Source organism: Malaclemys terrapin, chromosome 14 (genome assembly GCF_027887155.1).
Source record: "Malaclemys terrapin pileata isolate rMalTer1 chromosome 14, rMalTer1.hap1, whole genome shotgun sequence".
NCBI classification, from domain to species: domain Eukaryota; kingdom Metazoa; phylum Chordata; order Testudines; family Emydidae; genus Malaclemys; species Malaclemys terrapin.
Window position 1 is genome coordinate 15,135,285 of NC_071518.1, and position 15,382 is coordinate 15,150,666.

The 15,382-nt window shown below is 39.3% G+C and overlaps 1 protein-coding gene across 2 annotated transcripts in view; it reads right to left on the reverse strand.

Annotated features, from left to right (window-relative positions):
- The window catches only part of CDH8 (cadherin 8), a 223,399-nt gene extending 212,119 nt beyond the window's left edge, over positions 1–11,280 (reverse strand). For both annotated transcript variants that reach the window (XM_054049347.1, XM_054049346.1), the window contains exon 1: positions 10,903–11,280. The gene's annotated coding sequence lies outside the window, so the exon portion shown is untranslated. The remainder of the gene's footprint in view (positions 1–10,902) is intronic.
- Between the last annotated feature and the right edge of the window lie 4,102 nt (positions 11,281–15,382).

Consider the following 15,382-nt stretch of genomic DNA (forward strand, 5'->3'; position numbering starts at 1 on the left):
AGGACAGCACAAAATCCCTACAGCAGGAACAGAATCTGGCCCTTAAACTGTTATTTCCATTATTTCCAATGATTTGGTTTGCTTGTGAAAGTGTAACATTAATGTTTGCAGTTTTCTCAAAAGCCACAATATTCTTTTTAGGTTCCATGTCTGATAAGTATTTACTTACAACCCTAATTCTAATTCAATAAAGTTTTTTGCCTGAGAGTATGTATTCTCTTGATTCTCTGAATGGCCCTGCGAGATGAGGGTGGGGATGATTATTTTAAACAGTCTAGGAGTCCAGATTTTGGGTAAAATAAAGGGATTTTAAATATAACAAATAGAGCTAGGGAGATGTGACCCTTTTTCAGATAACAGAGTGTTCTGGATAACAGTTTCAGCTAATCAAAGTTTAATCAAATATTTGTAAAATGGTTGGTTTCCCAGAGCAAAACCTATAGAGAATCAAATCACAGGTAAAGCTGAATAGCTTGTTTTCTGTAACAGGATCTTCCTGCTGTATGTGTTGATATGCTTTTGGACAGGCAGCACCAAACCATGATTATTGTTTGGAATCTGGCAGAACCAAGGAGTCCCCGGCATGGACCAAAGTCCCATTGTGCTAGGTGCTGTACAAACACAGAACAAAGAGCTTACAACCATGCTGACTTTACAAGTTAGGTGATGCCCCCCCAGCAATCACCACTTGTTGGAATTATGTTGCAGCATTATAAACAGTGTAATATCGTTTCCAGATGTTGCACCATCATTACTTGATATCAGATACATTACAATTACTTTAAGGGCCAAATCCTAGTCAATTGAGACAAGTAGTCCCATTGACTTTGTGTGGGACTAGAATAAGTAGGGCAATAAGCAATTATATTAAGTTCACTATATAATTACTTTCATTCTCATCTTTTGTATAACATACCAGTGGGTTATGGTTATTTGGCAGCTGACGTATTGGTAACAACCAGTACTATTTTCATTATGGCTATTTTGCAATCATATTGTAACTTTTAAAAGGTACTAGAGAGATGATGGAATGCAATAGAACTGTTATAAAGATTAATAAAGTTAGTAAAAATTGTTAACACAAACTGCTTACTAAGAAAGAAAATGGAATCAGGTCATAAAAGCTTGAAAAATCAATTTATTTTTAGATTTGTCAAACCACAGAATGTCTTTCTGGCCAAGTAATCCACTTTATTATATTGCTAGTGCATTGATTTACACCATGATCTCCAGTCAAGGAGATTTTACAGCCTCTCTAGAGTTTCTTCACATTAGGAAATGTTGAGGATCCTCTTGCAAACTGCTGCATCTTCAGGGCAATCCACTTCTAATTTCATTCTGCATTCATTGCTGCCTTGTTGATCATTGTGATTACAAGCTACAGATAAGTCCTCTGACCTCACCGTTTCATTAAGGAGGATTTTGTCAATTTTTAAATGATTGGTTCAGTTACGTTAAAAATCTAGCAGTATTGATTTATTTAAATAAATTACACTGGAAATGCCAGACAATTAAAAGTGTGAGATATATATTTGTCTAAAGTAGGATTTTTTCAGATACTTCAGCATACATTAAAACAGTCTGTCAGAATGGACAGGACATTATCCTTTCATCATGCACTGGGAAGACTGCCTGAGATATAAAATACTAATAACATGGTGAGAGAGATGGGACATAACAGCATCAAAGGTCCAGTAAAGAAGTTTAGGTAGTGTAGAGTCATAGAGCTAAAGACCAGAAGGGACATCAGATCACTTAGTCTGGCCCTCTCTATATCCACAGGATACCAACACCACCTAGCACCTGCACACCAAGCCCAACAACTGAAATTAGATCAAAATACTACAGGCCACAGCAGACCAGTCTATTATGTGCCATTCATATACTCCATCTTGGCACCCTGATTCAATACAGGCAAATGTGCATTAAACGTAGGCAGCACAGAACTAGTGAGATGTATGTTCACCAAGTCATTTAAACCTTTGGTTAGCACTAGTTGACTTGAGTATGGTGTTCTTTGTATTGTATACACTCCTGAAGTCTCAAAGTTCCATCAGACTCACATGGGAGTTCTTGCCCTGCAGGGAAAACTCCATTAAACAACCTTGAGTCCCTGCTATAAATAAATTAAAGATCCTCCCTTCCTGCAGGACAGGTAGAGCTTTAGATGACAACTTTCACTCAAGTTAGGAAAACACATCAGGACAGTTAATCTTTTACAATAACTAATATCCTCGGATTGGCTTCCTTTATTTGGAACATACTCATCAACAATGACACTTTCTTCCCATTATCTTGATGTTCCCTTGGCCCATGATCAGAAACTAAACATGCCGTCTACATGGGTACAAAATCTGCAACCGTCCCTGTTTTTTTTAAATAGCCAACATTCACTTTTGTACCTTGCAGTACCTCCTTTGTCAACATCTGGAAGCCTCTTCTTCCTCACTATTTATTCATTTATTTTTCTCTTAGCCCTTTCTTACTTACTTTCCACAGTAGCTAGAATATCATTCCTGTCTTCTTTGGCTTCACTCTTTTCTATCTGTTCTTTAAACTCAATCCTTTTTAGTTTTACATTTGCCTCTGCAGGTATTGGTTACACTGCAACACTTCCACCCATGCTTCCTAGTCCATTTTTTTCAGGGTTCTAACAGGGTTCCCCACTAATGGCAGCAACATGATGCAGACCCTTCCCACTGTGGGAAGCAGAATCTTTCTCTGCTAATCCTCTCCTGGCAGCTCAGTAAACCCTGAAGTTTTCTACTCCACTCCTCATTCATGTGGGTAATCCTTACTCACATGAGCTGTCCTACAATATTCAGCATGATAATTTGCCGTTGAAAAACCCAGAAAAATAAATAGCTTTAACAGAGCCATCAAGACACAAAAACTGACCATGCCAGTAAAATTGGAGCATCCTCATCACACATCCCCCATGCTCTTTGCTGCTCTCAGTGATTGCATTGTATCTGAAATTTGATTGTAAGCTCCTAGGGGCAAAGTCTTGTGTTCGGCTCAGTGTGCTTTTTGTCACTGCATAAGTAATGAAGAATAATGATAAATAATAGAATCCAATAGTGTGACCCTCCCATTGCCAGCTACACAGAATATTGCAAAGCAGTGTCATAAGGGAGGAGAGAATCTGGTCAAATATATTTGCAAATCTTTTGTCCAAGTTTACTGTTTTATATTGTCAGTGGCAACTTGCTCCCATTCACGTTTGCATCAAAAACTGAAACAGAGCAAGACTAAAAAAGAACTACTTATTTTGATGTCAGGCCAAGAGACACCGTGTTAAAGCTTTCTTCTTAACTGCTCTGTCCCACGCACACACTAGCACTCTCAGTGAGAGTGTAAGGATATGCTACCTTAATTTTTAAGCTTAGTCATGCACTGCAGCTTTTTTATAGTTAGAAGAGGTGAACAATTCTCCCAGCACTTATACAAAGGAGCATTTTAAGCACAAAAGTTCTTCAGACTTTCCTTTCACTATATCGTAGGTAGAATTTACACATGCATGCACATAGAGAGACATGCCCATGCACACACATACACACAAACAATAATTTCTTTAGGATAACCTCTGGAGGTTTGGTTTTTGTTTTTGTTTTTTTTTTAAAACATTGGAGGATGTGGTTATTCAACAGCCTACAAGCTTACAACTGCCTAAAATAATGCCACCTTATTCTTCCAAAAAAATAAATAAAATTAACATCTGGGAGATTCATAATCTACACCATTTGTCTGCCTCACTTTCCCTTCTGCTTTTTCCTCAGTGAGAAAACATACAGTCAGTGCTCTGGTGGGGAGAGGAGGCTTCTCCAGGAATCAGGTCATTCCATATCTCATTGATAAGTCAGGATGAAAGGAGAATGATACACTTTATCATTTCCCTGCCATTGTGGGGACTTCAGGCACTGGTGCACCTCGGTCCCTCCTATGCCCTGCCTGTGGAATATAACAGACTACTCTCTTGTGGGCTGTAATACTTCAGTCTAATTTCAGTTGTTGGGTTAGTAGGCAGGTGCTGGATAGTGTAGATGTCCTGTGACATATAGAAGGTCATACTAGATGATCTAGTCCTCCCTTCTGTCCTTAAACTCTATAACTCAATAAATCAAACTTACCTATTCCAAGCCAATGACAACATCATAGCAAACTATCCATTGTTATTCACTTAGTTGCATAATGTGAAGACCTGTGATATCGACACACAACTCTAACTCTTCTTTGCATAATTCTTCCAAATGTTTACATTCAGAAAACCCCTTCTGAAGGAACCTATAGTTTGCCTTTGAAGGAGGGGAGGGGTAGAATCAGCTTGGGAGCTAGGAGTTATTCCCTATCTCTAACTGATACGATGATCCTGTCCTATATAATATAGTACTGGGACTATTATTTGAATCCTTTGCCAAAGCCATAGGCTCCAATTCAGCAAGTGTGAACTTTAAGCACGTGAGTATCAGGACTCCCACTGATCCGTAGAAGAGTGCATCATCTCCCAGAACTAGCCTCTAAATGCCTCATCAAAATCAGTTAATTTTGTATTGTTCTTAGCACTACAAAACTATTTATGTTTTCCTAATGTATTATTTGCATTTCAATAGTGCCTAGAACTCCCACACATGGCCCAGGATCCTACTGTGCTAGGCACTATTCAAACAAAGACAGCTCCTTCCCCACAGAGTTTACAAGCTCAGTAATACAACTTGCTTGATCGTACTTCATTTCCAATGAAATGACTATATCATTCTTACTCCTTCATGTAATATAAATACTAAAGAAACTATGCATTAAAATAAACAGATACTGTAGAGCATGTGCCACATTTATGCCTTTTAGAATGTCACACGTAGCTTTAAAAAAAAAATTATTTGCCAGAGCATGAGGGTCAGATTTCCCACTGATCTGTGTCAGAGCATCAGTTCACCTCCACATTGCCTTGCTGAGAAGCTGATGGTGCCAGCTCAAAACAGAGAGAAGGAGAAATGTCATATTTCATTTGAACCACCAAAACAGTCTAGCAGATTATAACACTGAAATGTAATATAGTCACATCTGCCTCAGTTTGTTTATACAGTAAAGGGAAGAATATGACTGAACTCAATTTTTTATTTTCTGCAGTCCGGTGATTAAAGCACTTTTCCTTCCACCGAAATAGAATTCTAGACTACGTATAGATTTAATAGTGCTAGCCGGTGCCAATCTCATCTCTCAGACCAATGCTAATTTTTATGAGGGTGTATTACATAATTTGAAAGACCTAAAACACTTTTAAAAGTGAGAGGGGAAAATGCAAGTTGTGCATACCATATTGAGAGCTCTTAAAAGGCAAACAGATTGGCCTGTAACTGAGAATTAGGTGTTAACCATCCTCTGTCTAGGGCATCATTTATCATCAGATGTTCAGCAACTGAGATGTGCTTATCCTGTTCTTATTGAAAATTGTTTAAATATTAATGGAGGCCATAAATATGTTTTCTCATTTTTTTTCAGTAATCCATTGACATACGACAGAAACTATTATTGTTCTTTCCTTGATTTTCTTTAGAGAATGTCATCTATTGTGCACAATTAAGCAAAGTAGCATAAATAACCTTCTTTCGTATCAACCTGAAATCTGACTAAAATGACCCTTGGTCTTTATGGTTTAAAGACTGCATATGTATGAAAAAAGAAGAACACGAGTACTTGTGGCACCTTAGAGACTAACAAATTTATTAGAGCATAAGCTTTCGTGGACTACAGCCCATATGCTATATGCATCCGAAGAAGTGGGCTGTAGCCCACAAAAGCTTATGCTCTAATAAATTTGTTAGTCTCTAAGGTGCCACAAGTACTCCTGTTCTTCTTTTTGCGGATACAGACTAACACGGCTGTTACTCTGAAACTTGTCATATGTATGAAGTTTCCCTTGAAATAAATGCCAAAAAAATGAAAATCTATACAGAAAAGGAAACATTGCCGGGCTTTGCCAACAGTATACAGTAATTATGGTAGTTATGCTAAGGTTTGGTTAATATCCTCTAACAGCACCATATGAAATTAGGACTTAAGATCTTGATTCTGCACCACTGAAGTCAGTGGAAATTTTCTCATTGACTTTAATGGCAGTAGAATCAGGCCCTATATTTATTTTTGACATTTGCATTTGCCAGGCTGAACTAAATTTTTTCCTATTGGATATATTTGAAGCATACTCCCCAAGATTAAAGCCCACAGGGTCACTGGCTTTATATGACTCATTTCAAGTTCAGTCAGGGTAGAAATTAAGGTCCAATGATGATTTGGTTAAATGAAAGGAAATAATAAGCAGATATATTCAATCCATAATACTGATGTTCACTGTCAGAAATGTGTATTTGCCTGCAAAACTAATGAATTGCATTCTTCTTTTAGAAGTACACAATTTGCTCAGCACATTAGCATTTAGTTTATACATATATGTTTGTATGATTAAACATTAGTGATAGCAAAGGGAAAGTGATTACAAATGGATTTAAACTGCAAGCTGAGTTCCTTAAAGTAGGCTGTTTAGCGTCTCTTAGAATTAACCTGTTTGGATTTAATACACACCACTACGTTTGAAAACTACAAGCAAGCTGGTGAACTAAAAATTTCTGACATACTATTTTTAACAAAATACACAGATGCTTCTACTAGGAATAGAAGCCTGAACAAAACATACTTAGAGGCATTTTTCCCCTGGGCACGTTTAACATTTTTGGGGGGGAAAGTTGGCTTTAGACACCCATACATGCAGTGGAGGCTCCTCACTTTTTGCATATCCTGAGCCAAATCATTCTGAGCCCAACCCACCAAGATGCTGAACATCCTAACTCCCGTTGGCTACAGTGTTAATAAATAGTAATTAGCATCTTGTTGGACCAGTTCCTCAAGTAGAACCATTGCCATCAAATGGTAATTGATAGTAATGGACTACTCACGAGTAAGGCAAGCAGGAATTGGTCCTCTCCTTGGAGTCAACTGCTAGTAAACTAATTCTGAGGGCACCTTTCCATGTCAGCTCTTCTTTCCACTTTCAGATGTCATCTGCTCCCACTGCATTTTCAGAGAGAAATCCTGAAAAGTTAAAATTGCATCTGTAGTTGAAATGCCACAGTGCTGGTGCTGTTTACTTGATTTATCAAACTAAGAAATTTAATGAAAGTGTTCAAGAACGGGGGGAAATAATTGAAAATGTAAACTGTATTGGCACTTCTGTTCAATTTCTAAAAGGGTAAATTTTCTCAAATAGTTATGTTTAGAAAGCTATGAAGTGTACCACTTTTTCTATGGCAACAAGGCTAAGAAAAAATGTTGAGTTTACATCATCTAATTGAATTCTATTCATGCAGACTTATGGTAGCAATGATGCTTAAAATATTTCAACGCAAAAGTCTTAGAGTTCTCCTCCCACCGGTAAAATTTGATTTGTGTTATTTTTAAACTCACAGCTCACAAAGTCTTATATGGTTTTCTGAAATGCAGATATAATCAAGGTGCACACAATTGTTATTATTAAAAGTTAGTCCAAAAGGTCAGCCTTTATATGGTGTTACAATGAGGCAGCTTTAAAATGGAAAATGCAATACAATATACATGTGGGTTGTATATATAATAATATATGGTTGGTTATACAAAATGCTGTGAGTAGACATTAACATTTATATTATGTAGCATTAGGAGTTGCTTTCTTATAAGTATTGTTTATAGATACTCTATCTTGTCATAACTGTTAAAGATTTGCAGCACCATGTGCTTTCAATATGCACTTTGTGTTGACTCTGTCTCTTGTCAAAGATCCATTCTTGTTCATAAATATCTATATATAGATAGCGTCTCTTAGAATTAACCTGTTTTATATATCTATATCTATCTATCTATAGATATAGATATATATCATATCCTTCCCCCGCGCCCTGTGTTCATGATGGGAACTAAAACAATTTTACTGTTGGCTGAAGTAATAGCACCAGGTCTTTACTTATTTGTATATATCAGGGGTCATATGGGTGAGCCCCACACCCTTAATTCCAACCACTGACTAAAAAGTCCCAGGAAGAGTACATAGGGCACTGAGACCTTCAGGAATCAATATCTTTACTAGAGAATTGACAATTGTGTGGTGAAAAAGAGACAGAGCTTCTCTAGAAACCATCTCTAAAAGTAATAAGCAAATTTATATCTGGTCTGTGACTGTGGACACCCTCTTATAAGCTTTTTGGAAGGGATAGTGAGTATGGGCTGGCACGACTGAAGTGATCTGCGGAGGATTCCCTCCCATAGTGCTATAAAGCTTTTTTTTTTTTTTTTTTTAAATGAAAGATGCTTTAATGAATGTCATATAAACAGCATCAACATTTGTTAAGCAGCCCAAACATATTATTTTATTTAATTACTTTTTATAAGATAAGAAACCTCACAGGTAGCTTTTTGTGACTAACACCACATTTCAATTAACAATAAATTATTCACCCGTATATCATAATGTACCTATGCTCACAAAATACAGCTTCCAGGTAGCATAGCCTCTGCTTCAAGAGGCCCTCAACTTACAAACAGCAATAGAAACTGAAATCCTTTAAAGCCTATGATATTATAAAATAAGTATTGCAGAAAGATTGAAAATTGCTTCAATAAATAGCAATATTAAAAAGCAAACAGCAGTATTTAGAGGGGAAGATTATGGGCAATTCTGCATTCAGTGAGGCACAACTGCAAGGTTGAATGGATGGAAAACCCTAGACTAGAATATTATATAAGAATCAGTTCCCCTCATACAGAGCTTTGAGGTTGAAATGGTCACACAATTAGGCCAGGAGGGTTACACTGTAGAGAGCTTTGGGGTTTTAATGTTATTAGATTTTATATTTGTGGATTTGATGAGTAATGTTGTAACGTGTGTGGAAAATATCATCAATGCATTTAGACATTTTGATAATTTCTCTTTGATTAAGACAGCTGAAAAAGTACATTAGGCTCATTTGCTTGTTTTTATTTATTTGCTTTTTTAATATTTTCAGTAAACCCACATTTCCTGAGAAACCAATTGTGAAATATCATCTTGTTCCTAACAATGGACTGTAGAGAAATATCTTCAGATTGCAATCATATGGAAGTATCACATATTTCTCTTGATCCTTATTGCAAAGAAACTCCTCAGGAATTTACAAAAGAGGATGAGTAAAGTTAAGAGGATTCTTTATCTATAGCTTTGTTACCTATCAGCTATATTCTTTAATTGAAACAGAAGTGAGCAGCTGTTAGCCGGCTTTCTATTAAACACTAATGTTGTAGATTTGAAAACAATAGACAGTTAGTGTTATTTGATTTCTTACATTCAGCAGTCCAAGGAAACATCTGGCAATGATGCCCATGAAGACAAATGGCTAGTCATTGATGAGCTCATCAAATTGGCTGTTTAAACGTGTCAGCTTTTATTAAAGTTTACATTCTTATATTCTTATAGGAAGGGAGAAGTACAGAAGATTTGGGGAGGGGGATTGGGGGTAGCAGGAGCATGGAGCGTTTGATACCTGTTGGTAAGCAGAGCCCTGCTTTATAATGCTATTATGTGCCAGTTTGGATAGATTCAATGCCGTTTAGTCTGGTACTTAACGTAAACTGTTTAAATTGAGAAAGGGTCTAGACATGACTGAATGGCCATCAATCACAAAGGAATCCCTGCTTGTGTTAAGTGGTGGCATCTTCATGGTGGTAGCCAATGCCTAAATAAGGACTTGAGTTAATCTCCTCTATATTATCCACCGAGAAATTGCCATGGGTTTTCTATACTGAAGCTTTGCAGTGCTATAGTCTGATCCGGTGCCTTCTATGCTCCACAGCTGAACACAATGTTCTTGTAGATCTGATACAAGCTAGCAGGGATGCTGACAGCTTGGGTCTCCCGGTTGGAATGTTACCACCAAGCAGATGCGATATCCAAGCAGAATGTAAGAACATGCTATTCCTCTTGCCTTTCTCAGCCAGAGGATGAAACGCGTAGTGGAACAGCCCGCGTTAGGGGTCGACAGTCTTGCATTCTTCTCTAGAAGCCTCCGTAATGATGCAACTAACAAGCAACTGGAGCTAAGGGGTTTGCGCCCTCTCCTAAGTTTCAGCCGCGTTCATTCACTATTTAGTCAACAAGGACAGGGAAAGAAAACAACTTATGGGAAAGGGATGGCTCTCTTGGCTACTTATAGCTAAGGCGTCCTTGCCACCCCAGCTTAGAGAAAGATAGAGCAGAACTGACGGGATACTTTCCTTTCTGAAAGGGGGAGAAGGATAAATCAGTCCAATTCCATCCATGGCTTTATTTGAGAGGTTTGGGGGGGACCACGGGGTCGGCAGTGATAAATAGGGGGAAAATCCCCCCCCCTTATGATTCTACCAGCCTCCAACTCCACCATTTACATATCTGGCTGGTGGCTGATTTTTATTCTCAGCACGAAAACTGCAATCTACTTCAATGCATGATTGCAGCCCTGCATCTATTCACCACAGTACAACAGTCCAGAGATTTATTGTACTTAAAAAAAAAAAAAAAAACCACACACACACACAACAACAACAACAACCACGGAGAAGAAACGGGCTCTCCAGCCCAGTGAACAGCTCACTGTGATACAAAACTCCTTCTGAACCTTAAAAAAAAAAAAAAAAAAAAAAACCCACACACCCAGCCTGGCATCCCATTATCAGGGAATTTCAAAGAATCCGAATTAATGAGCCACTACACTTCAGTCTAATAATGCATCTGTTTATAAGGGAACAGACAGATAGTGTCTGTGACAGTGTATGCAAGGTGCACCAAGTCAAAGACAAATCCATAGAGAGAAACCCTTCTACCAGTGAGAAATAAATAACTAGCTAACAATAAAAACAGATACTCACTCTTTCAATGACCCAGGAAACGTCTTGCGAAGACCACTTTACAAATGGATTTAAAGGGTCTACTTCAGGGAGAGGAAAATATTAACCAGTCCGTCTGAATGGGCAGGATTCTCCGGATTTCTTTCATGCTTTTTGATGCTGCTGATGCTGGAGGAGAAGCTGGTTACTTAGACTCTCAGGTTTCTGTGCCTGCATAGTAAAGTGCAGTTAGTAATTTCTCCCTTTGCACAAATCAGCGGCAGCAGCACATCGCCAGGAAAGCAGGGATATTCCAAATAAATCCACTCATTCAGGGGCTGAGCGCTCCAATGTGCCTGCCTGCCAGATGTAACTGTGAAGTGATGTGGAAAAGTGAGCTGGGAGCCTCCCCTGACAGCTCTTATTGGGCTGATCTCGGAGGCAGGTCTTGCGCTTGGAAATTCAAGTAAGCAATTTTTTTTTTTTCAATCTAGTAAGCACACAACTTTTCTACAAATTTCAGAGCCATTCATTCCCGAGCTCCTTGCCAGGTGCCTTTCCAGCCTGAGGCTGGTGTATTTCACCCAAACACGCGGGAGGAGGAGAAGCGGAATGGGAGCGGGGGAGGCTAAGATGGGACTGAGGACTGATGGAGATGGCGGGCAGGGGGGCTCCGATCAGAGAAGAGAAAGGGGGAGCAGTGGGGTCTGTGGAGCAGGAGCCAGCGACAGGGACAGTCCAGGGGGAGCAGGGAAGTTGCGGGAGCGGTGGTGGCTAGAAGCGAAGGGGGTGGAAGGACAGCTGGTGGCAGAGGATGCTAATTCTTAGGGGTCCTGGACACAAAGGGGTGGAGGGGATGGCAGAGGGGACTGGGCGGTGGTAGGGTACAAGATTTCCATGAGAGGTCCTGTGAGAGAATGTGGAGGCTATAAGCCAGGGGCAGCAGGTGCTGAGAAGGGTCAGGGTGCTACAACCCCCAAGGTTCAGGGAAGGGAGTGGGTAGGAGGGGAGATAAGGGAGAAGTCACAAGAGGAGAAGGGTGGGGAGACACGCATCCAGGGGCAGGGAGGGAGAAACATCCTGGGAGCAAAAGAGGAGGGGAGCCTCCCAGTGGGAAGATCAAAGGATCCTAGGAGAGAAATAGAAAGTCCCCAGGAGGCAGAGACATCCCAAAGTGTGTGTGGGGAGGTAGGGGGGAGAATGAGGAGAAAAAGTTTAGGACACAGTGTGGTAGACCCCTCACTTAGTGCCCCTCTGGAAAGGCGCAGAGATACCAAGGTAATGGATGTGATATAAGAAATTGAATGGAAGAAGATGGGGGAGAGCAGGGGATTCGAGGGAAGGGAAGAGAGACACAAGCAGGCTGGAGCCAAAGGAAGAGGAGGGTTTGGGTGGAAGGGAGAAATATGAGTGAAATGAGATGGTGGGAGAGGACTCAGGACAGAAATGGTAAGGAGTTGGTGGGAGGTGCAGGAATAGGTGGAAGAGGAATAAGGGGTGATGGTGACGGGAAGAAGGAGAGAAAAGGAAGGGGGAAATGCGGAGAGTGAAAGAGGGATTGGGGGATAGAGACCACATAGAAGGAATGAGGGGATATTTTTAATCAGTATTATGAAATCAGACCCTGCAGAAGGAAAATTCAACCAAAATGTTCAGTAGAAGGCTTTGGGAAGAAAGGACAGAGGCCAGGGAGTCATGCTAAGGGAGCTATTTTAAAATCATTTATATATAAAAATAAATAAGGCATATGCATTTGTGCATGAGAGAGTCAGGTTTCTCCCCTATCACTGTAAGCCCTTATCCAGTGTGCTACAAGTATAGCTGTGCTGGGTGACCCAATTTTAGAGCTTTAGCATGGGGTGGAACAAGGCTAGGTCCCTTCAGTACAACAAGATGTGGCAGCACTAAGGGACAACTGTGTTGTAAGAAGTTCTCTTGATGTGGTTGGGCCTCTTGGGATTACAACGGACCTTATGGCTCCTAGTTTCTAGTTCCTGTTTGTGATCACTGATTACCTGTTGTGGTTTTATATAGTGCAATCCCCCAGCATGCTGAATGCTTCTGAGAGGTACCAAGCACTCTCAGCTCCCTTTTCACTTTAGTAAGAGGTGAGGGTGCTCAGCACCTATTTGAAGCAGTCAACACTTATAGAAAGGGCCCATAATGAAATTCCTGTGCAAAGGATCTAAAGAATTCTGTTATGCAGGACAGACTAGGTGATAATAATGATCCCTTCTGGCCCTAAAAATCTATTAACTGAGTTTGTGTGTTTTTCCTTTTTTTTTTTTTTTTCCCCACATTGGAAGAGGTGTGCCTGAATATTGTTTTCACTCTGGAAGATATATACATATGTGAGTGTGAATGTAATACTCACATGTTTGTGTCAATATATACTTATGTCTGTGTTGTGTTGAGAGAGTTACAGGTTTTTTGGTTTATAATTCTTCATATCATGGTTCTGAAGGTTAGTTTTATAAAGGAGTATAGTCTGGTACATTTCTGTTGCAAGTCCTTTAGTGCACTGTGACAGAGGAGGGGAAGGGATGTGGGGTAGGACTATAGAGAATGATCTCTTTTACTAATGAACTGAGGCTAGCTTGTTGTTTTTGAAGGAGTTATGCCTGTTATTTATTTAATTGATTTATTTTTATAGTGACATCATTGGAGGCCTCAAACTTATTCTTTTAAGGGGAACCTCTGTAAACCTCAAACTTGCCTGGGTGTCATGACTGTGTAGGAACAAAGGGTCTTTGAAGACTTGATTATGAATGGGAGGTGAACAATGGAGACCCCTATTCCTACATAACAGGAGGCAATATGCTGGCTTGGCTTTATATTTATTAGCTCTTTTTAAATGCCAGTGACAACTATTGAATGTTTTTATATCTGTTTGTCTAGCTCTAATGGAAAATGCACATCTGCATTGGGGGCTCTGTGACTTTGATGTGTGGCATTTGTTATTATAACAGAATGTAATTTTCCCTGGCAAGTTATTCCAGATAACAAGTGTTTCCCTTTTTGCCCAAAATTTTAAGTTTGAAAATCCATAAAATCATCAAAAGGAAACAGTACCTGGCATTTTGAAATGTGAACTTTCCAGGGGCTGGAGGAGGGATACCTGAATTCAATTTTTTCTTCAGTTGCTTCCCCACAGAGTCCAAATGGTTACTTACCTAGCTATAGCTCTGGGCTGACTCCTATTGTCTTGGAAAAGTAATTGCATACAATACTTGACAATGTTATTTTTGTTTGTTGGAGCAGGGAATGATGAGACACCTTGCAGTGCAATAGATAACATCAGCAATGTGGCTTCACTTTATTCAGATTTGCATTCAAACAAAAAGGTATCTTCCCCCTCCCCTTTGCTTCCACCAACTGAACAATAATATAAGAATATAGATAATGTCACGGTGAGGGATGAGGATGTTTTGTCTGTACTTCTTTACTTCTGGGTATTAATGACAGTTTTCCAAACACTTTCACTTATATTTAGAAAGCCTTCACATACCTGAAGTTTAATACATGTTATTTATATTGAAAAACAGGAGATTTCTTCATCTTCCAATGTGTGTGTGTGTGTGGGGGGCAGTTTGAAAGAAAAAATATATCTAATAATTCATAGATTCCAAGGCCAGAAGGGACCTTTGTGATCCTCCAGTTTGACCCCCTGTGTAACACAGGCTGTAGAACATCCACAAAATAATGCCTAGGCGCTTTTCTTGGAGCTGGAGATCACCGAGGTATAGGCCAGACCCCTTTTCCTTGGTCTCTAGCTAGGAAGAGGGATAACATGGACTGAATAAGATAGCTCTCTGCTATTTATGGATTCCCCTGTAGTGGCAAATCCTCATATGGCAGGTTAAGACTTAGCAGACCAGAGGATCTTGCCCCATATTTCTAAACTAAAAATTTTATTATGGGGGAGAAGGAAAGGTGAGAGTTAGGGGATGGGATTTTTTTACTTCAAGAATTCCACCTATGCTAATACACTCTTGTTAAAATCCTGTGGTGCTGATGAGTATGCTAGCTATAGATTGTTTCCCCTTTAAAAAATAAATTCTAAATGTTGTGGTTACATTCCATACCCAAAGGAAAGCAGTGGCAACTAAAAAGGAAATATGCTTTTTAAATTAATAACTGCAATCAAGGAAGAATAAAGAGCATCTGATGTGAAATGTAGGTGAATAATTAAAGAATCATTTTAAAATGTGGGTGCCTCCTGAATACACATACTATTCCACTGTTTTATGTTTGAAAATTAGATCTCTGGGCCAGGACATTTCACACAGAACCAGCTTTTGACTGATCAGGATCCCCAGGAACTAGAAGTTATTTACTTTTCTTTGTCAGGAAAATATTTTTTTCCTCCTCCATAATATTTTGTTCTTATCATGAATAAGGAGGATGGTAAACCTAATGGAACTTCTCATGGTCACAGCGGCAGAAACTGTCTGGTTTCCTTCTAAAACTGTATGGAATATAATAGACTACAAATAGCTTTTCATTCTTTTCAGCTTTTGAA